Source organism: Leptidea sinapis, chromosome Z (assembly GCF_905404315.1).
Source record: "Leptidea sinapis chromosome Z, ilLepSina1.1, whole genome shotgun sequence".
Lineage (NCBI taxonomy): Eukaryota > Metazoa > Arthropoda > Insecta > Lepidoptera > Pieridae > Leptidea > Leptidea sinapis.
Window position 1 is genome coordinate 9,436,388 of NC_066312.1, and position 24,344 is coordinate 9,460,731.

Sequence of the window (24,344 nt, forward strand, 5' to 3'; positions counted from 1 at the left end):
CTATTAATATGTACGGAACCCTCGGTGGCCGAGTCCAACTAACACTTATGCGGTTATTTTTTGTAGCAATCTCATTGTATAAAAGATTGGTCGCGAAGAGCAACTCTCGTAACAAAATCTGTACAGAGTGATTTATTCAAAGTTCTCAGTTACAAGTCAACCTACGATTACTTACCTAAAGTAATATTGTAAGTATTATATTCCTAGCTGACCCGACAAACGCTGTTCTGTTAATAGAAAAAAAATATGATGTTAGTTATTCGGGAATAATGTAGTCCAAAGGCGTCGGAAAACTATTATCATATTTAATTAGTTCACAATGAAACAAATACGTATTTCTTAATGATCATACCCTTTAACAACCGTTCCTTGCATATGCAAGAACGTACGAGGGGAGGTTCGTATCGTATCAAACAATTATATTGTGTAAAAGAGTAAAATATCTAAGTCATTTAATATGTTGAGGATTAATATCGCATTTGTTTATACATCTTTCACATTACCGCATTATTTACCTCCAATTTTTTAAGTATTAGGCTATTTTGCAGAGATAGATATATATGCCATTGCTGACTGATAAACAATTCCACAATACATTGTTTTGACATATCTCAAAGGGTTTGACAGCGTTTTCGTTGAAAGCTCCCAGACGGCTTAATATTTTCCGACACCTCCAACAAAAGTCATTAATGTATTAAATAATATACATAGACAAATTATATAACAATATTTAAAAGCTTAACATATTATATATTAAAACCTTACTCGAGAACCACGCTATTGGTGCAGTAGTTTTTGAGTTTATCGCAAAGAGACAGGCAGACATACGCGGCGGAGTTTTATAATATCTAGTGATAAAACAATTTAAGATCACTAGACTCCCTCAATCGATCGTGAACCTACATAGCAATATGTCAATCATTAATTCCAAGTTCATAGAATATAGAAAACTTTTATTTGTAACATTAATAAGATTCACTTTCACAAATGAATTGAAGAAATAAGTTCTGTAGATCGGTTATTGAAAGTTAAAGCAGGAAGTTTATTACGGTATCAAGTTTGGCTCGCCAATTTAGGCTTAATACTGTTTTTTTAATTGAATTTTACATAAATATCGAGGACGTGTTTATCTTAAGTTTAAATGCTATGTTACATTGTATACTTTGAAGGTTACAAAAACAAACTCAAGGTATTCGCTCAGAATGCAAGCAGGAGTTCTTCATTTATTGTTTATTTAACTTGGAAATTATCATAAGATAATGTGATTAATTATTATTTTATTTACTTTTTCATAAATTTATATAATATGTATGTTTTTATCTGTATATTTTTATCAGCCAGCTTTGATGAGCGACAAGCATCATTGCGCCATTGTGGCCGCGGGTGATTGTGGATTGAATTGGATCTAGTAGACGCGTGGGGTAAGCAAGCAAAGTGGTTGTGAGATGATACCCTCTACCATATCACAGCCAGCTTTGTTGACTTTCCTATCGCTCAAGCCTGCAACTCAACTGATCTCGATGTCGCCCTCAAACTGTAACTATTAACTGTTTTTTGTTTGTTTATTTTTATTAATGTACTTATAATCATATTATGGACTTGCAAATACCTATATATTTATAATCATTTACTTTTACTTTAAGATGTTATAGGAAATGACATAGGCTTCTTATTTTTTTTGGAAGAAATAGTTTTGTTTTTTAATTTAAACTCGTGAATTTGAGAACAAAATACCAGTCAACGACTACCACGTAAACTACTTAGATACTTACACGTGGGCGTCCATTTATAATCCCAATATTCCATATAACGACTTAACACTATTAGCGATATATTTTGATAAAAGTAAAAACAGCAATCAAATTGTGAAATAATTTTATATCAATTCAAGATATTTGGTCAATTAGCATTTGATTTACTCAATAAAAACAAAAAATGAATTTCGTCTATAAAGTATAGTTATGGATGGTCAAGCGCGGCCGTATTCATGTATCCAAGACGCCGCCATTATGTACATGTTTATTATATATATGTTTTTATTTTATTATTTGTTTCGTAAGTGCTATAGTTATTGAAAAAATGTCTATGGGGTAAAGCTTTTAATAATATTTGTAGTATATAAACATATTTTTGTACTTTTCAGGTTGGGCAAAGTGCGCCACCGAGTCGAGAAGTTTCGTTATGCCGTTGTACTACTATATTGACGTCTCCAATATTATGAAAATAAGTGAATTATAAGAGAAATGTAGAACAATACATAATTTCTTACAAAAAAATATGTTGTTTTATTTTCATCTTTTGTTTATAAAATAACTGCGATGCAACTTTGATTATTTTATAATAAACCATTATATATTTATTGTTTTTCATGCCATTCATAACCACTCTAATGTTACATAAATTAAACATTCATTCAACATACAGACGTTGGTACCTACTTAAGATTTAGGACCTTTTGGTTTAGTATTCAGGGTCATCTAATCACTGACTAATAACAGCTAGTAAACAAATAAAACAAGAAAAGATAATAAAGGCCGCTCCGGTGATTCCTCTGGTGTTGCAAGAGAATGTGGACGGTGGTGATCACTTAACATCATCATAACACGCTCTTGTTTACTCCTATGCCATAAAAATATATGCAGCAGGGAAGTGCTGCAGATAGAACAAACCCCTCAAGTATAACAGCCTTTACGGGTTTCGTTTCTCGTTTATATTTGCAACAATATTATAAAAGCAGCCAAATATGTTTTAGCTGCACCACTTATTTATTGTAATCTAAGTATATCAATAGGTAAAAAAACCTGGTAAATTTAAATAAGAACTGTTGTGCCGATATTTAAAGCTGGTGATACAACTCAAATGAGCAACTATAGACCAATATCTCTTTCTACTGCTCTTTTTTAAGTTATAGAAAAACTAGTCAATGTCAAGACTGCCCAAATATTTAGTGGCAGATCCACGGAGGACGCAGTAATTAGCTTAGCTGATTTTGTGACTTATAACATTGATATTAAATGTAAATGCGCTAGTTCCTGGATCTAGCCATGGCTTCCGATACTGTTTCCCAACCAATACTTCTCTAAACACTTGAAAGGCTTACGGTAAGATGATTGGATTTAAACTGGTTCCACTCTTGGCTTAAGAATTGAAAACAAAGAGTGTGTATAGGCAAACACACTAGCAATTTAGCAAATTACATCTGTTATAGTGTTGCTCAGGGAAGTGTTTTGGGACCAACGTTCTTCTTGATCTACATAAATGACCTCCTCATTATTAATATTTAAAGAAAATGTAGCTTTTAGTAAATCCACACACTCTACACATACACAACCGTTAGTGTTCTGCATTGCCACTTAACAGGAAATGCTAAAACCCCCCCTATATACTGTCAGACAATGTCACATTATATATTCCGCTCTGATATTCCCATGTCTACATATCACAAAATCATCAAAATTAGCCTTACCATGCTAATTAAATCTTAAGCTTTTATGTTTAAAAATTAAAAAATAAAATATTGTGTGATGAAACCACGATAGAAGTGAAACTTTGACTGATGGACGAACATTTTTACGGATTGTCATAAAAGTGTTACTTTTAATATTAGAGTTACAAACAAGAAAGTAAACAAAATTACCTGTTTTATTCGCTTTTTTTTATATCGAAGAAACTTTAAATCACATTTAAAAATAGGCGAGCGATAGGAATTAACCTTAAAATACACACCTCCGATAAAAGTGTAAAAAAAAAAACATTGCGTGCGTACAAAGTACACATGTCAGAAGTGAATCCTGCATGGTGTGATGTGAACCTCTAAACTGCACATCTAAAATGACACATGATTTCAACCACTATGAAAGACGTTTCTGCCACCACTAATATATTATATAATAATATGTTCTCCTGGTGTCTATGTAGTAATACGTCGTGCGCTTGGAGTCAGAATATATTAAGGTATACTCGCGCCATACTTAAGACAATCTCTTCTTTAACTATGATCGCCTGGTACCAAAACATTGTATTATGGTTCGTATCTCATTAACATGTTAAATATTAAGAATTGATGTGACTGCTCTTTTTACTGTCGCTTTTTCGTTTCATCGACTTTCAAATCACAACGATGATAGAGAAGTTTTCACTTCAATAGTATGCATATTTCTGTCTCATTCTTTGCCGGCTTCATCCTACACATTTTTGTATTTGTGTCTCTTACCTGTCATTTTTTCCGTTGCATCCGGTTTGATTTCAAACAAAGATTCTAAAGAAGTTTCACTATAAAATTAAGCTTGAAAAATGGATGACATATGGACAATAATTAATATTACGATTTTTACTTTTGTACATTAAACATTTTAAGATTTTTAACCATTCAAATATTAAATCTTTACAACTGCATTCCGTATTATCTATAGAATTGCTAATTTGCTTATATAATTTACTATGCAGGTAAGGCCCATAGAAGTAATATTTTCATCAAGCACCAGAAGAAAATATCTTGGAGGATCCCATATTAGCGCCATATCAGAGACTCGTACTTGTTTTTTGCAGTTTTGTGGAATTTAAGTAATATAGAGGAGATCAATAATTGCCTGATTTGAAGACGGTTAAACTCTGAGTAGAGGACACCCTCTACTGACAACAACAAGACCTAACAGACACCTGTTATATATCCCCACGGCTTATTTAATGCTATTTTGCAGTTGTACTTCTTTAGGCGCGTTATGAAGAGATGAGAGTGAAATTTTAAGATGCGCGCGCATCACTGTAACACAAAAGTAACAGTGAAAAGTAACAGAAGGATCCTCATATTTTCTGACGTTTGCGACATTATTATCTTGAGTAGTGTATCAATGGTATGACCAAGTTAACCTATCATCAAGTAACACGCCTAGATACTTTATTAGACTTTTTCAATTGGTGCACAACAGGAAATTTTGTATGTGTAACATCTGTATTATGTGCAATAATATGCAAGTAAGTAATACTTGGAATTATTTGAAAAAATATTTTAGTGCAGATCTTTTTAGAAACTTTAAGGTTGATGCGTGTCGCTGTCAAAATAATATTTTAAATTGTCATTAAAAAAGTTTCCTCGATATTAAAAATAAATAATAACACGGATATTTTTGTTTTTCGCTAAGTAATATGTCTAATTTTCAAGCATTTACTAAGCTTATTAAATTTTCATGGTTTTGTGTTTAATTTCAGATATGGGTAAATCTAGAGCAGAATATATGCTAATTTATCGACTATAGAGTAGAATAACATGTCACATGTTCTAGATCATAATATGCGACTATTACAATGTTCCTTTGTATATTTTAAGCATTTCCTGATAAGCAGGAATAGTAGAAATAAATATCTAGAGATTATTTGGGTGCAGAGCGTGCGGATGTAATAAAACTACATTTTTTTTTAAATATTAATAGTGAGGAGACTATTATGTAGCTATTGTGGTATTTTACTTCTGCTCTCTGAATACCTTTAATTCGGTGTGATTGGTTTGCATAAAATGGACACCACACAACAACTGTTTCGAGATGGCTGCGAACTAGCGAGTTGTAGAGTAAAATTTTAGTTTGAGGGAATTTGAAACCCTTGCTATATCTTTTATGAAGGTTCAAAATCTGTGCTGCTTTTGTGTCACAGTGTTTTGTACGAGAAGTGAAATTCAGCTTGTTATCAATGATAATGCCTAAATCTTTAATTTCTTCCACTTCCTCTTCTCTTCCAAAATCGTACCGACAAACGTGTTTCTTTCTTCATAGTGTACCTCATTCAAAAATCTGAATTAAGGTGCAGTCGAAGTGAGTTTGACTGAACGAAAAATTTTGAGATCATCGGTGAACTTAAGTACCTTTCAATGAAGTTATTTGTAATATCATTTATAAATATGGAAGAATGTAAAGACCCTGGAACCTAGGGGCAAACCAGTTAAAACAAGATTTATGTATTTCCGTCAACAACAAAACACTCAAGTTAATTCTATAAATAGGACTCAAACCACTTGAGCAGCGAACTTTACGATACAAGAAGCGTTCTCTTTATCGAAGGCGTTGCTGAAGTCCGTACAAATAGCATCAACCTGTGAACCACGATCTATTCCATCAGACAGTTCCAAGACGATTGGGACCAAATTAGAGCAGTCTGCACTTAACTCATGCTGATGCACGCTAATTACTATCACCATATAATTCATATATAGTCACAACACTAGCTAGGCAACTACTGCATCCACTGTGGATCTGCGTAAACCATACAGATTCTTAGCTAGTACCTCATTAGATTCTAAATATTTGACCATTTGATTTACATTGACAACTCTTTATATAATTTAAAAAAGAGCTGTATAAATCGATATTGGTCTACAGTTGCTCGGCTTACTTTTATCACTTGCTTTAAATATCGGCACTACATTTGTTATTTCCAATTCACCACGTACTAACTATACCTATAGTATGTATCTGCATTTACATTATTTTTCCTTGAATTATAATACCCACAACTTTACATCTAGTAGTAAATGCTATTATACTTCGGGGGTTTTTTTCTATCTGCAGCACTCCTACGCATATTTATGATCTTGCTCTGGTCTATTTGTTAGCCACCTGTATTGACCAGTAATTATGGAGTCTGAGAGAAGTTATGAAAGACAAAACTCTTTAAATTAAAGTAAAGAAATAACTTTTGAACATCTGCGTATTACCTGTTTTAATATATCGCAGCCAAGCATGGCCTTTAAAACAAAATACAACGAAAACTGGAAACCTGCCATGCAGAAAAGAAGTATGCTGAATGTGAAAAGGTCAGACAGAATAAAAACCCAAGTCAGCAGAAAAAAGACAAAGGCCATCGACATAACATCCAAAATCAGAAGATCAAATGGCAATGGGTAGGGCACATAAGAGGCCAAGAGAAATGGAGCTAAATCGTGACACTATGGTACTCTAGAAAGGGTAAATAGGAAAAGGGCAGAGCACAGATAATTGTGTGATGGGGTTCGAATCCCAGCAGATACAAACATCTGTATGTTCAATGAATGTTTGTTACTTAACGTGATGTAATAGTGTTTATGAATAAAATGAAACAACTGTCAAATTTTTGAAGTGCTCTTTATTTTAAATATTCAATTCTTCTGCCAAGTATTTTAGATTTTATAACAATCGGTCACGTGCCAAGCTGCCACACCGCCCGTAGTTTCAATAGTACGTAGTGGCAAAGGGACTTCACCAGTAAAATGTGTAAGTTGTGGAAAATTGTTAGGCACTATCTGCCTCCCTCTAGAAAATGTATGAAGATATATTATAGACAAAAAAAGTATTAGTATACTCGCAGAGTGCATATTTATTATTACTATAAGGTAAACTTAAGAGAAGTAGAGGTAGTATGATCTGAAGAGTGTTGGATGACGCGTGTATATTGTGACGACAAGTATTAATCGAAAGAATTTTTCGTTTCATTGAAAACTTTTTTAATATTTTATTTTAATATTGAATGGATTGAAGAATTAAGGCCAGATGCTGGTTTTCTAATCGTTGTTGGACGATTACTTTATATAACTCATGCCTAGTAGTAAACTTTAAAAAAAATATATTATATAATTATTTTTGTAATTTGTATTAGTATATATAATGGGAACCTGGGCCGCTAAGAAAGTGGGTCGGTAACAAAATCCTGAATAACTTTTAAAATTTAGTATTTTAGCTAGCTTTATGAAATAACGACACTACTTGTATAAGTATTACTATTAGTTATGATTTATAAGTATTAGAAATATTATAAGTACATTAATTATGTAGGTATATTGCTAGGAAGAAAATCCGTATTTTCTGACGGAATATACGCAGGGAAGGCAAGGTGCTTCTTTGTAAGCGTGATGAAAAATCCTTGGTACGTTCATTCTGTATGATTAAATACTTGGCTATCAATTTCAATATCAGACTACCAGACCTGAGAGTAACCTTTATATCAATGTGATCCCTTGTATTCGCACAAGGCATCCTGCTTTAGTGTTCGTTATGAAAAACTTAAAGGCCTGGATTAAAGAGGGCGTCTCAGTTCGTATTCTAGTAGAAAAGTATTTCATTTATTTCATTCACAATTATAAAAAGAGTGATAAAACATAGATTTATAACATATAACGTATTATGACAAGTTTAGGAATAAGGACTAAGGTGTTGAATGATATCCAGAGTCTGTTAGTTCGGAACATGTAAATTGAGTGATTTTAAGATATCTAATGTCTATCGTGTGGATAAACCAGCTTTTACAGTGTGAGAATTTTAATATGGTACAGTTAGCGCGCGAGTTGAAATCAGTCGAGGCCTGGGGTAAAGAGCGGGAACATCTCAAGTGTAGTGCTGTATATATATAGACGTCGCTTACCGTGTTATCGCGTTAAAACTAAATTTGCGATCTCGTGTTATTTGATTTTAATAATAACTTCTCCAAGTCCATCAAATTCCGTTCCAAAAAGAACGAGAAATGGCGAAAAATGTTTAAGATTGTTGTATTGATGAAAGGAAGACCAAAAATCTAAGATTTGATTATTAGGTTGAAATGGTACACTTAAAGCATTGCTTAAATTTATCGACACACTCATGATTATGGTCATCAACTATAATTAGGTCATAGCACTATCGCATTCCTGAAGTCTGCATTCAACTCGCGCGTTATCTGTATCTATCACACGTATCCAAAATCGTCACAGTAGTAACTTACGGTCTGCGAGACAATTGCCTACTACGTTTATTCTGCATGATTAAATACTTGACAATAAATTTCACTACCAGACTACCAGACGTGGGTTTGCTTTGTATTGGTAGGATCCCTTGTATACGCACAAGGCATTCTGCTTCAGTGTTCGTTATGAAAACTTTGAGAACCGGTTTGCAGAGGGTGTCTTTATTTCGTATTCTAATAAGAAAAGTATTTCGTTTATTTCATTCACAATTATAAAGAGACTGATAAAACAGATTAATCACAGATAAAGTATTATGACAAAGTGACAAGTTAAGGAATAAGAACTAAGGTGATGAATGATATCCCGAGTCTGTTGGTTCTGAACATGTAAATTGAGTGATTTTAAGATACCTAATGTCTATGGTGTGGACAAACCACCTTTTACCGTGTGAGTGTATTAATATGGTACAGTAAGCGCGCGAGTTGAAATCAGTCAGGGCCTGGGGTAAAGAGCGGGAACATCTCCCCCCGCTTGTCTGCACGCCTCGCCTCGAGCGCCTATAGTGTAGTGCTGTGTCGTAGTCGTCGCTTACCGTGTTATCGCATTAATACTAAAGTTGCGATCTCGTGTTATTTAATTGATTTTAATAATGACTGCTCCGAGTCCATCAAATTCCATTCGAAAAAGAACGAGAAATGGCGAAAAATATTTAAGACATGTGTGTTAAAGAAAGGAAGAACAATAAATTTATCGACACACTCATGATTATTATGGTCATCATTTATAATTAGGTCACAGCTCTATCACATTCGTGAACTCTGCATTCAACTCGCGTGTTATCTGTTTCTATCACACGTATCGAAAATCTTCACATTAATTAGTAACTTATGGTCTGCGAGACCAACACAGCATTCAACTCGCGAGTTTTCTGTATCTATCACACGTATCCAAAATCGTCACATTAGTAACTTCCGGTCTGCGAGACCATTGCCTACTACGTTTAGTCTGCGTAATTAAATACTTGACTGTCAATATCACTATCAGACTACCAGACGTGGGTTTGATTTATATTGTTGAGATCCCTTGCATACGCAAAGGCATTCTGCTTCATGTTCGTTATAAAAACTGAGACCCGGATAACAGAGAGCGTTTTAGTTTGTATCCTAGTAAGAAAAGCATTTCGTTTATTTCATTCACAATTATAAAGAGACTGATTAAACATACATTTATCACAGATAACGTATGGTGAGAAGTTAAGGAATATGGACTAAGGTGTTGAATGATATCCCGAGTCTGTTAGTTCTGAACATGTAAATTGACTGATTGAATTTTAAAATATCTTATGTCTATGGTGTGGACACACCAGCTGTTACAGTATGAGTTTTTTAATATGGTACAGTTAGCGTTGTTTAAATTTATCGACACACTCATGAATATGGTCATCAATTATAAATAGGTCACAGCACTATCACATTCCTGAAGTCTGCATTCAACTCGCGCGATATCTGTATCTATCACACGTATCCAAAATCATCACATAAGTAACTTGTGATCTGCGAGAACGTTGCCAAATGAGCGTAATTCTACCTTTACTCTACGAGCGATCCTAAAAACTTTATTATTGCGGTATTACTAGGCATAGTGTTGTAAGTAATCATTGCAGTGATCTATGAAACTAAAGAGGGAAATAAAACAACACAAAAAATTAGAAATTATTATTACAATTCATACTTGTTTTTTTTATAAATCGCTTTGTTTTCACAGTAATGGAGACATCCGTGGATAAATATCGTTATATTTGTTGTGTTGTGCCGTTGCACAACGTAACTCGACTCGGTGGTGCCCTCTGCCCAACCTGAAATGTACAACAATATGATTAAAAATTACAAACAAAAAAAGCTTTACCCTATAGACATTATTTGAATAACTGTAGCATTTACGAAACAAATAATAAAATAAAAACAACTATATAATAAATATGTAAATAATGGTGGCGTCTTGGGCACAATACATGAATACGGCCGCGCTAGTCCATCCATAACTATAATATACAGAAGAAATTTATTTTAGGTTGTATAGAGTAAATCAAATACTAATTGACCAAATATCTTGAATTGATATAAAATTATTTCAATATAAAACGACATAACCCTAATAGTGTTAAGACGTCATATTATTCAATATGAGGGTATTGGTATATTATTCAATATATGGTATTACAAATGGTCACCTACGCGTAAGTATTAAGTAGTTAACGTGGCAGTCTTTCCATGGTAAATTTTCTTTTGTTTTTTAACTTTAAAATTCTTTCCAATCGTATTATGTTCTCAAATTTTCGAGTTTAAATTATACAATAAACTATTTTTCCAAAAAAATGGTACACACATAATATTTGAAAAACAAAATTTTATGAACGATGCGGGATTCGAACCCACGACCTCCGGCGGTTTTTGTTTTTCAAATTTTATTTGTGTATTAATCCTAGAAGTGAGTTTTATCACTTAAAAAAAACATAACATATTGTTTAAAATAAAAGTAGCCAATGTAACTTCTTATATAACATCTTAAAGTGAAAGTAAAGTAAATGATTATATCTACATATACAGATATTTCAAAGTCAATAATATTATTATAAGAACAGTAGTAATACTAAACAAACAAAATCAATGAATAGTTACAGTTTGAGGGCGACATCGAGATCAGTTGAGTTGCAGGCTTGAGCGATAGGAAAGTCAACAAAGCTGGCTGTGATATGGTAGAGGGTATCATCTCACAACCACTTTGCTTGCTTCCCCACGCGTCTACTAGATCCAATTCAATCCACAATCACCCGCGGCCACAATGGCGCGATGACGCATGTCGCTCATCAAAGCTGGCTGTGATATGAGTAAAAACACACAACAACCACTTCGTGAGACACATGCGACACATTATTGTGACATGTTTCCATAATTTATATCACCCTTGTAACCTTTATAATAATCGTCGTTCTATCGCGCAGCCTACCTCGTCAAAAGTGGCTGTGATATGAGCAATAATAACATTCCACAACCATTTTAACGAAAGGGCCACGGATAGTTGACAGACATCGAGCTACTCGTTCACTACACTGAGATATAGGTCCCCGTAAACCGACCACATCAAAGTGGCTGTGATATGAAGACGAAGACACGTCACAACCGCTTCGACCGGCTAGGCTCGAGAAACATAACATCCGCGTTGAAGTAGTTTTCGTATCGTCGAAAGAAATGGAGACATGCTCATCAAAGCTGGCTGTGATAGTTACTTTGTGATCTATGACAAACCGACTTTGACGGCGTGGCCCAGCACTTCATCTTCTTCTATAAATCATCGTCGCACGTAAACACATGAATAAATTGTGAGTAATCAGAATGTATATTAACGTTTTGTTACTGAACATACAACATACAACACTAAATACTAGAAGCAAACACACATATTCAAAAATTTTATACTAAAGAAAATATATTAAAATAATATATAAAATATATATAAAATTATATTTCACATACAGCGTAAACAGAACATATAAAAAAATAATAAAATGTAGTCTGTTCTTGTGTATTATTGCTCTAAGAAATAATCTATATTTTTTTCTCAATGTGCTTCTTTTATTTAGCACCCATCATCCGGTTCAGGTCCGAGATATTTATTGTTTAAGCAAAAAGCTACTAGCTGTTTTGTACAAATGTCATATAAAACTTAAAGTCAAAAAATTGCATGCACCAATATAATTTTTTTTCAGGATAAGAGAAGACGTACTGAGAAAGTGATTCACCTGATCCTAGAAAGTAGCCCACGGAGTTTCTTTCGCCCGTTCTTCTCAGGCCTGAGGCATAAATTAAGGAATTAATGTTAGTATTGACGTTCAGTAAGCTATCTTAAATCTTATTTGACATGAAAAAATTTGAATTTGAACATAGAATGAGTAATCACATAAAACTGCTTGACGACATAAATCAGAGGCATTCTAGTGTCCAGCCGGCATCCTCTGCTAAGAAAGCTGCAGCCGTTTTTTTTTCATATCCTTAATAAAAAAGGCAGTTGTTTGTTGACAGTTGTCATTATAGTTGTTATTACATTATGGTGGGTTATTCTGCTGCTAGAATATATTTGCAATGTTTTTGAAGTCTATTAGCAATAATCAGATATAACAATGGCTCACTTTTATTACTGCACAATTTGATAGTAAATTTCTTATCACATTACTAGATACTAATACAATATTTTACTCTCTCAGACTCCACTGATGAGGTTTAGTATTTACACTGTCTCTTATTATAATCGGCAAATACCGCATCGAAAAAACACGATGGATAGTTCAAGTTTTGAAAAATACAAGCTTTTACTTGTATTTTTCAAGCAATGAAAGAAGAATGAAAGACAGCGCCGATCCTTCCGAATTCCGCGATTCCCGCCGAAGACCGATCGCGTTGTGACGGCCATTGCCACCGGAGCTCGCCGCTACGGCGATGCGAAAGGATGCGTACATGGTTTCATACATTGCGCTATTTTTGAGTGTTGTCTCGCCAAAATCTGGCGATGCCTCATGTAGAGGCGAAACACGTGTCGAATTGTTTGAAAAACAAATATTGGCGGAATTAACACTAAATAAATATAAATCATTTGTATTATTATGGATTTCCGCAAAGTAACGCCTAAATCAATAAATTTTCTTATAGATAAACCGTCAAACGCCATCAGTCAGTGTACCCTCACCCTACCAGCACAGTTCATAAACGATAGTAGCCTGTTAAGATTTCAATAAAACAATACAAAAAAGAATCTTTTTGCAATATTCTTAGATTTCACATTTCCATCTACCAAAAAACTACTACCTACGAGTATATTTTGCTTAAAAAGATATTAGAAGCTAACATTAAATTATGTTTTATGGAAGAGGACGGCAGACAAGCATACACTTGATGCCAATAAAAATCACAAAAGCGTTGCCGACTTTATATCGAATTAACGTCCATATTCAAAAACTGAAATCATATGTAGGCGAGTGAACCGCGGCGACATTCAAAAGTTCAACCAATTTGTAACTTGCAATCTTTGTATGTTTGTTTTAGTCAGATCTAGCAAGCTCAAGATCTGAATCGGCATCTGGAGTTTGCTCGAAGTAAACACTCTCTTGTACGGTCAGCATCATAATTACGAAATTTGTGTACTCATTTAGGGCCGTTCCCAATACTCAATCTATCTCCGGTTGTGGCCTACTTGAGTTAAAAATCGTAACTATCGTTGATTTTTCTGTCCCAATTAAAAAAAAAATTAAAAATTATCCACAGTAACTCACCTTCTCCGTACACGCTGTCTGTCAATGGGAGGACGTATAGCTTACCAACGTTTGTATGGAAATTGTAATTCACACGTCCCAATATACGGCGATTAGAATAGCTGATCGGATATATTGGGACAGCTTCAGATTATTGACAGCTAATTACTGACAGTATTAGGTAGTAATTTAACTCTATCTGTAGATAGTGTATTGGGAACGGCCGTTAGTCATGATATTACAGACGGCTCAATTAGGACTAAATGAAAGTACTTAGGACTAAATGCAAGTAATCAAAAAAAGTTTTTTAAAGAAAATTTAACATGAAGCTTTTATCGCAAATTAGAACGAAAGAAACGCTATTAAAGCTTTCTTAGTTTCTTGCGCCTTACAAGCTCTTAAAGTTTATGTATAACTTAAAAGTTGTATGGATCTAAGTAAAGTATTAATAATATCCGAATATAATGTTCTTGATGTACTTTTACGTTAAGCGGATAGAATATTTGATTGGTTTTCGAGCCTTGGTGATAGCATAATAGTCTATCTATGCCTCTCGAAAGCATTTATGACGCCCATAAGCTCTTCTCGGTTACGGCGTGTGCATAAACATATTGTGCGAAATTTGCCATCCGATATATTCGTATCAAAATATTTTCGTCTACGTTTCCTATATATTTTAAAGTTTTTACTTTACTGATCCAAGACACACACTCAATTTTTATCAAATATTTTAATAAAGGTACTAGTTTTTACCAAATTGGATATTTTTTAGAAAGCTCCCTGTAGAAAATATAGGTCACATAGAAGAGTGACTCTCGTAAGAAAATCGGTACAGGCCGATTTATTCTAGTCGCATAGCTTTGTTCAAACAAACAAGTAGTTTCCGGTTTGCTTTAAAAAACTAGTATTATTTCTGTCTAATACCAGCACAATTATTATAAATAGGCTAATCCTAATAGCTAATCCAATAGGTTTTTTTTATGAAAATATGAGACCAGCTGATGGTAATTGATACGCCCTACCCATTACAATGCAGTGCCGCTCAATTTTCTTGAAAAAACCCAAAAATTCTGAGCGGCACTACAATTGCGCTCGTCACCTTGAGGCATAAGATAAGATATAAGTCTCATTTGTCCAGTATGGCGCCGTTGTGGTACACATAATCTAGCCGGCTTCCTGTGCAAAGACAAATACCATAAACATTTTCAGTTTGACGATTTTTATATAATGTTATATTTTCGTCAGACCTAGCGTTCTAAATATCTGCCCGGGAATATTCATACGATTCTGCAATAGGAGTACTCGGTACAATATGTGTTTAATTATTACATGTAGGTAAGACTTGGATCATCGATTCCAACTCCATACATAAACATTAATGATCAAACTTCCATAGACTCCATGAACATCCGTTAATGGCTCCTACTCTTCATTTATATGGTTGCTCTATTATTAATATATATTATTACTAGCTGACCCACCAATATTGCCGATATTAAAATCGCGATACAAAAGTAACTGTTGATCGTAGATGGGTGAAAATTTGAAGTTGTATGTATTTTTTAATGCTGACTCATAATCAAACCAATTTAAAAAAAAAAGTAAAAAAAAATTAACGTGGACCACCCTTAACATTAAGTGGGATGAAAAATAGATGTCCGATTCTCAGACCTACCCAATATGCACTCAAAATTTCATGAGAATCGGTCAGGCCGTTTCGAAGGAGTTTAACTAAAAACACAGCGACATGAAAATTTTATATATTAGATTATATTATCGGTTGGTTTATTTAATTTTTATTTCGAATGATTAATATTTGATTTTATTAGAAAGAGATAAGTAGATACAACATATCGGTCCCTTTCAATATTTAAGTTCTAATCTAAGATCACTAGAATTCATATTTTATGTCATCCGTCACTCGATTGTGAATCTGCATAACAATATGTCAATTATCAATTCAAATAATATAGAAAAAGCTTAAAATAAATTTCATATAACAATCTCACACATGAATTGAAAATATAAGTTCCGTGGATCGGTTATTGAATGTTAGAGAAGTTAATGCATCATAGTATCAAATTCGGCTTGCCAATCCTACTAATATTATAAATGTGAAAGTTTGTATGTCTGGATGTATGTTTGAACTTCTTTAACGCAAAACCTACAGAATAGATTTTGATGAAACTTTACAATAATATAACTATAGTGTGAATTATACAAAATATAAAAGAAGTGTGATTGTTACTAATGAATACAACTAGCGCCATCTCTTATCAACTAGTAAGGAAAAGATAAATACAATTTATGTGGCAAAACAACGTTTGCCGGGTCAGCAAGTTTTAAATATTTTTTAAATTGAGTTTTACAGAAATATGGAGGGCAGCTTACATTATTTTTTTTTTGTTTTACACAAAGTTTGAAGTTTTCAAACAAATCAAGAAGCATTCGCTCAGAACGCAAGCAGGAGTTCTTAATTTATAATAACTTTGATATAATCTCTTAATAATATTCTTAATGTTTAAAATTATCTAAATTTATTTACATTTTGGTTGTGTGTTTTTCTAGCCTTTGTTATTATATTAAAATAGTTTGATGTTAATATAAAGTCTCATAAAATAAATTTCTTGATAAAGTCTAATTTTCAATTTGTCTTATAAGCATTAAATGATGTCACTCAATATAGCAAATATGAGGCCGGATATGGTAATTTAATATAGGTACTGTTCGTCTAAGAGGCAATATCTATGCAAGTCAGCAGACAACTCATGTTACATTACTTGGAATCTAAATTACAATATCATGGCGTGTATAAATAATAGTATATATTTCAAAGACGCATTCGCCCCGTGGTTAGTGACCCTACCTATTGAGCTAGAGGTCCCGAATTGGAATCCCAATAGGTGCGCTAATATTTATATCATTAATATGGATTTGTTTCCGAGTCAAGGATTTATACACATATTTCTGTATGTTTAACTATTTAAAGCATCGTATTAAATATATCATTGTCTTACAACCATATTACAACATAGATTGAGGGAAGATAATTTATGCAATAGTATGTTAATATTAGTATTATAATTATTTACTGAAATGATCAAAAATCAATAAAAAAAATATTTATCTTAATTAATTTAATAAGCCGAACTGCATGCAATGTTTTTGGAATATCTGAATACTTAACACGTAATTTTTTTCAACAAATAAGTAAACTTAGGTCCTCAGTCCCTGATACTGATTAGACGTCAAACAGAACATGTTGATTTAGATAAGAAATTGGACCCTAAAACGATAATTTTAAATGTTTAAATCCTGTTTTAAGTAATCAAACAATATAAACATTGTTTAGTTCATCAACGCACGATTAATCGTGTATTATAGAGAAATACGGAGTAAATTAATTCGCTCACCAAAATTCCATTTAATTCCAGGATCTGAATGTGAATAGTCTATCAATGTTCTACGTTAGGAAGCCGTCATACATTCCAAACTAACAATGCTATCAATTTCGATATTACTAATTCTGAATCAATTATCAACGTGTAGGTAAGTGCGCTCCGTTGTGATAGGGAGAGATAAATTTCCCCCTTCAACATCAGCCACCGAAACATAATTGAATTAGTAAATAACTTTGATTCAAGCTTAGGACTTAATGTGTTTGCAATTAATAATGGTATATTATCTCTTTCTTTTTGTACTCATTAAATACTAGCTGACACGGCAAACGTTCTATTGCCATATAAATTGCAGATTTATTTTCTACTTACTTCACACTTATTTTATATTTTGGATAATTCACACGTTAGTTTTATAAATTATAGCCTATGAGTTATTCTGGTGTGTAAGCTATATTATTATAAAGTTTCATCAAAATCCATACAGTAGTTTTTGCGTTAAAGAGGTAGGTACAAACATACATCCAGACATACAAACTTTCACATTTATAATATAAGTAGGATGGTATTTATCTTTCACTGCTACTGTGTGTGTTGTGAAGTCAAGGCACATCTAATAATAATAATATTGACACACTTTCATACAAGTTATCTTGCCCCAAACATAGCCTATACTATGTATATACATAGGCATAGCCTGTACTATGGGTACAACGATATATTTAAATATATATTGTATTAATACAAAATACTTACCTAAACATACCTACATAAATACATATAAACATCCATGACGCGGAAACAAACATTCATATTCGTCATACAAATGATTGCACCTACCGGGATTCGAACCAGGGACCTCTAGCTTAGTAGTCAGGGTCACATTCGGCTATATGGGTCGTCAAATCATGTCCTATTGGGCCTTGTTTTTAATTACAATAATTGTAAATGTATTTTGTTTCTTGCCTAATTATCTTCACGATTAAATCCGGGTGAAGTTCGCCAAGTTGCAAATGTTGAATTCAAATTTTCAAAATTCAAATTCAATTTTTTTTTATTCAAAATAGGATGTGACATCACTTATTGTAAGTAAAAAAAAACTACCACCCATTCCAAAATGAATACCTCAGGCCCGAGAAGAACGGGAATATGTTATAAGTTATATTAAAAATATATTAGTTACATTAATCAAATTAGATGAAGCTTGATCCTAAGATATCGTACTTGCAAATTGAAAATTTCAGTTAGATTGAACAGAAAATAGTGGAGTATCCAAAATCATTGCCGTAAAAAAGAACTGCTTGATCCGTGTTCGGTACAGCATTTCAAAAGAAGAAGAAAGAAGAAGAATTATTATTTTGAAACGTATCAGTAAGTAGTTTTGTACAAAGACATAACATAAAAAATAAATATAAACTTAAGATTGATAAACAAGCAAATTTAAAAAAAAAATTATATACGATTCAAAAAAATGGTCCCAACTCAGCATCTTGCTGGTTTGAAAACCAACGCTGGTCTTCCGTTGGGCCATTTTGTGACGTCACGAAAAATATTTTGATATAAAATAAAAGCAAAATTTTCACCGGTAGGAAACTAAAAGTAACGTGGTATAAAAACAAAATCTTATAAACTTACATAATGTTACCTAATTTAAAATTAATTTCTTAACTTAAAACAGTATATATTTTAACATAACTGTTTGTGGCCACCACGGTAATCAAAATGTTAATTACCAACATCTTTTTAATAACTTACAATTGAAAATAATATATTAAAAAACATGGTACTATAATTCTAATACTGATTAATTTCATTATAATTAAAGTGAGTCTTTTATTATATCGCCTAAAATTATTTCACCCATCTTCGCATGTCGCATTACAATCGGCTATGATATAAATTTTATTAAAATACAAATTATTATAAAGAATTTAAGGCATACGTTTTTTTTTTTCTAAATTTTTAAAAATAACATTTTATTTAATGTTTTGTTTGGAAATACTTTTTGTAATATTTTTAAACAACATTTTACTGAATTATTTTTTCTAAATTATTCTTTGAAATATTTTTTTTAATATCTTTAATTTTTTTTTTAATTTTCTTAAAATATTTGTTTTAAAATATTTACGAGAATATTTCGAGTATTTGGTTTTGAAATTTGTCCGATGAAGATTCACTTCTACTATGTGTCCCAGCACACATTTCAATTATTTTTCATTTTTAAAAAAAATATTCAGGGTAGTATGGTATATGAAGCGAGATAAGAATAGATTGACTGTACGAATTAGTAAAGGTAATTTTTATGAAAATGTTGGATAACGTCAACCTAAAAAAATACAAAAAGAGTACAAAAAACAATAAAACTTGATGAAATAATAATAATATTGACACACTTTTTACACAAATTATCTTGCCCCAAATTAGGCATATATAGCCTGTGTTATGGGTTACAAGCCAACGATATATTTAATAAAATATACTTACTTAAACATACATAAATACATATAAACATCCATGACTCGGAAACAAACATCCATCGGGATTCGAACCCAGGATGGCAGGTGAGTATGTCATATACGTTACCTCTATCCTCCTCATTTGGGGGACAACTTTGATAGTGTGCCTACGCACATAATATATACTTATCATATCAGTAAAACACAAGCTGCTATCCACTGCATCATCTGCGTGGATGCTAAAAAGCAGCAAAATAACGATACATGCGTCTAGCTTGATACTAATGTAAAGTATAATATATAAGCCTATATGTTGTCCCGACCAATTATTCATGAAAAATTTGAATAAATCTATTCAGTAGTTTTGCGTTTTCCCAACAGTTTTTTTTATATGTAAAGATTATTTAGTTTGCAGCATAATCAATTATAATACTTGTGTGATTTTATTCATATTCATGACCTACCAGTTTCTGTTCAATTATTTGAAAACTAGCTGACCCGGCAAACGTTGTTTTGCCATATAAATTGTATTGATCTTGTGCTTGCTAGTTGATAAGAGATGGCGCTAGTTGTATTTATTAGTAATAATCACAGTTCTTAAAAGAAAAATATAAATATTTTGTATAATTCACACTATAGTTTTATAAATTATAGCTTATTTGTTATTCTGGTGTGTAAGCTATATTATTGTAAAGTTTCATCAAAATCTATTCAGTAGATTTTGCGTTAAAGAAGTTCAAAAATACATCCAGACATACAAACTTTCACATTTATAATATTAGTAGGATAGGATATATGTAATCTCTCTCGGGATGTCGTGTTGGACATCAGGCACAGGATTGATTCAGACGCTACAGCTGAATTCATTTAACTTTCGCTTGGGTCACAACAGAAATAAATTTTCATTAAAGACAACGCAAGACAAACAATTACCTCATCCTTGCTCCGTTCTAAGAATCAAATTATCGAAGCTTCGAATTTAGATATGTTATTTTCGTTTATAAGTGATATTTGAAGCTAATATGTATAATGTTATTTACGAGTTCACTGATAATTAGAACTGGAATAAAGCAGTCATTTAGTGAAATGTTTAAATGCTATTCGAGTTCAATAAATAAGAGAATCCACTTGAACCTCGGCTGGGAGATGTAAACAAAATCAAAGAAGTAAGTATGTATACTTACTTACCCTTATATCTAATATAGGTATGTATACATACATATATTAGGTATAAGGGCAACTTATAAAGATTTGTTAGTATTTCATAATATTATAATCCCTTGAGTGTAACAAAATTAATTAATAAAATTCATATTTTCTTCTCAGATTTTCTCCTCGTAGTCGGTATTATTACGTCTTACAAAATCTTCTTAATTGGAATAAGAGGTTCAATTTATTGAAGCCTCTTACTTCAAAGTTTTTCTAAAGGATAGAAGTTCATAACAAATAGCTGCGTCTATTCAAACAGAACAGCATTCGCCTTACTTTCTAGATTAAACGGCAAAATAAAGTTTCGCTATATCTGCATTTAACTCATTGAAACTTTCTTAGCGAAGTAGCAAATAGCGGATTGTTGGAAATTAAATGGAAGAAAATTTATTGTGACAGTGAATAACGCTGGTCCATTAAACTTTTATTCTAAATACAGTTAATCCTCCCTATAACGCGGTAGAGTGGTTCATCGTTATAAGAATAAGCGTTATAGGGGTATTACCATATAACGCGTTTTACAACCTCGTAATCGTAATAATAATTAATCACAATTCGTAACAAGTATTTCCAATTGTTTGCCTAGTTTTACTATTTCATTAAGGTTTTTAATACACAAATTTAAAGAAATAATTTAATTATGCTATAACACAATTGACACACGTCCAAAGTTACACGAAGCTTATTATCAAGTTCTGTACAAATCCTTATAAACACAGTACAGAAATATGTATGTGGGAAATCCCTTTGTTATAGGGAGGCTTAAAATCGCGTATTACTCATAAGGTTACAGCAGTATAGGTTACTGTATTGAAAATAGAATTAGTATTTAAAAATACTCATATAACGCGACTGAACACAAAGGACTTATAGCCGAAGGTATAGGATTTCAATTTCTATTTGATTAACGTAGTAAGGAATTAAAACGCTGAAAATTCGTAGGTACAGACAATTGAATCGAAAGAAAAAAAAACACTGTGAATATAGCTCTGGTTTTCGGATTTCAGCATATGTTTTATACTCATAAACCATTTGATATATGTGTACTAATAAAATCATAAACAATGAACTATTGAGCTTTATATTTGAGATCTACATTTTCTTTTATTGATATTTATAACTCATTATTTCCATAATTTTCCGATTGCGATCAATTTAAACATTGCCCGGTTTATATACTGGCTCACCGAGATATTTATGAAATACAGTTTCTCGTCGTATGTATGACTTTCTTGAGAACTGTAAATTATTCATTAAACACTTAAAATGCCGATGTTCGTAGGAGAAGTCGTGTTTCCGTTTGAATAGACGCAACAAGTCGTTAGATATGTTCAACGAATCGTAAAAAGAACATATGTAATATTTCTGTGAATATTTTATAAACGAAACATACTATTGATACTCAGCAAGATGCTCATTGGGTTGATCTATAAAGAATATTATTGCCAATCTGGAATGTGTGGAATAAAACTATTTATTTCAACACATCAATGAACACTCTTTGAGTGCCAAAGAGTCATTTCGCAGACAGGAACATGGAAAAATCTGTGTACACTGTATTGAGAACTTACTTTGTTTAAATAAACAATAATAATAATATCGATAATTATAAATATCTTAAATAATGTAAACACATCGCTAGTTATAGTTCTATTGTATATGTATGTAAATATATTAAGGTTATATTTACTACTTAGTCAGACCATATATGTTACCTCTTTGATATTAAACTTTATTTTTTTATGACAATAAGGGATGAGACGAGCAGGTGTGTAACTGATGGTAATTGAATCGCCCTGTCCGTTACAATGTGCGTTACAGGATTCTTGAAAAACCCAAAGATTCTGAGCGGCACTACAATTGCGCTTGTCACTTTAAGACAAAAGGTGTTAAGTCTCATTTGCCCAGTAATTTCACTAGCTACGGCACCCTTTCAAATTGCTTCATGACAGAAATAAGCGGCGTTGTGATACTCATAATCTAGCCGGCATCCTGTGGAAAGGAGCCTACAACTGGTAAATAATTACATATTTTTAATTTGAATATGTATGCACCAATATGCGTGTATATAAATAAAAGAATAAAAATAAGATTTGAGAATTTAAATAGCGATCCATTCTTATAATCTACATAAATTATGACAGTATATTGTTTAATATTATATTATAAACATATTTTTAATTTTACTTATACTACCGATAATAATGATAATTATCTACAATTTACTTTCGAAGACAATTGATAAAAGCCTTAACTTCATAGTTTTAATTATAACATTATATAAATACAATAACAAAAGTGACAAAGAATCATTCACATTAGATGCTTATAATTTAGATGCTTATAGTTAGAGTAAGAAATGTTTGAATATTCAAAAAAAAAATACATTACTCGCATTGTTTAGCAAGAGTCATGAATGATCCTCCTTTGGCCATGTAACATTATCAAAGTAAAAGGAGTTACAATAGTGATACTTCCGCCATATAAAAATGGCATTTAATTCCGGCATAATAAGATCCATAGTTACAAAAAATTTTAGACACTGTAGAGGGGTAAAAATAAATAAAATTAAAGTAACTAAAACTATATATTGCACATATTTGTGCAGTCATTTTTTGTTCTTGTCCATGTGAACAGAGATCCAGCGCTTAAACACTGGAATCCTGATGTCGTCAGAGACAGCCACGAGTATTTTGTTGTCGGAACGTCGCAGAAAGAGGCAACGCGAGACCGGATTATCGCAAAAAAGTCGTATATAGCTGGCATATCTTCAAAGGCTTTCCCGATGCAGATTGGTGCTCACTCCGCATGAAAGACAAGGTAGTGAGAATTTTGATGTACTAGACATCTCACTACTACTGTCTTTCGCACGGCTTAAAGCAATCGCGAAATCTTCATGGTTTCAGACATACTGCCCCTATATTAGTAGACTGACCCAATCCAAATTGCTTTGATAATCGACTTCAAAAAAAGAGGAGGTTCTCAATTTAGTGTAATTTTTGTTTAAAACTTTAATAATTTGGTTTTTTATTTGAAAGAGATTTTCTTCCAGATTTGATTAAGATTATCTAATTGAGAAAACTCCTCTAATTTTATATATGTATATATAATTATATATCTATAAATTTAGCATGATGTTATTTTAAACATTATTAAATAATCTAGGCCGCCGGAACCCTCAATTTCAAGGGCAATTAGACGTATAAATATATATTTTAATTAAATTTCACTTATAAACTGATCTGGTAATGAAGACGGAAGGCATCGCAACGCCTTCGTACGAATAATGTATTGTA

At 32.4% G+C, this 24,344-nt stretch overlaps 1 long non-coding RNA gene across 3 annotated transcripts in view; it reads right to left on the minus strand.

The window, feature by feature from the left end:
* Positions 1–10,383: 10,383 nt before the first annotated feature.
* LOC126978377 (uncharacterized) overlaps positions 10,384–24,344 on the minus strand; it is a 42,318-nt gene continuing 28,357 nt past the window's right edge. The window contains exons 6-7 of one of the 3 annotated variants that reach the window (XR_007732619.1): positions 12,467–12,533; positions 10,384–10,538 (exon numbers count right to left, since the gene is read on the minus strand). This is a non-coding gene — a long non-coding RNA (uncharacterized LOC126978377). The remainder of the gene's footprint in view (positions 10,539–12,466; positions 12,534–24,344) is intronic. The other 2 variants (XR_007732617.1, XR_007732618.1) reach the window with 2 other exon arrangements.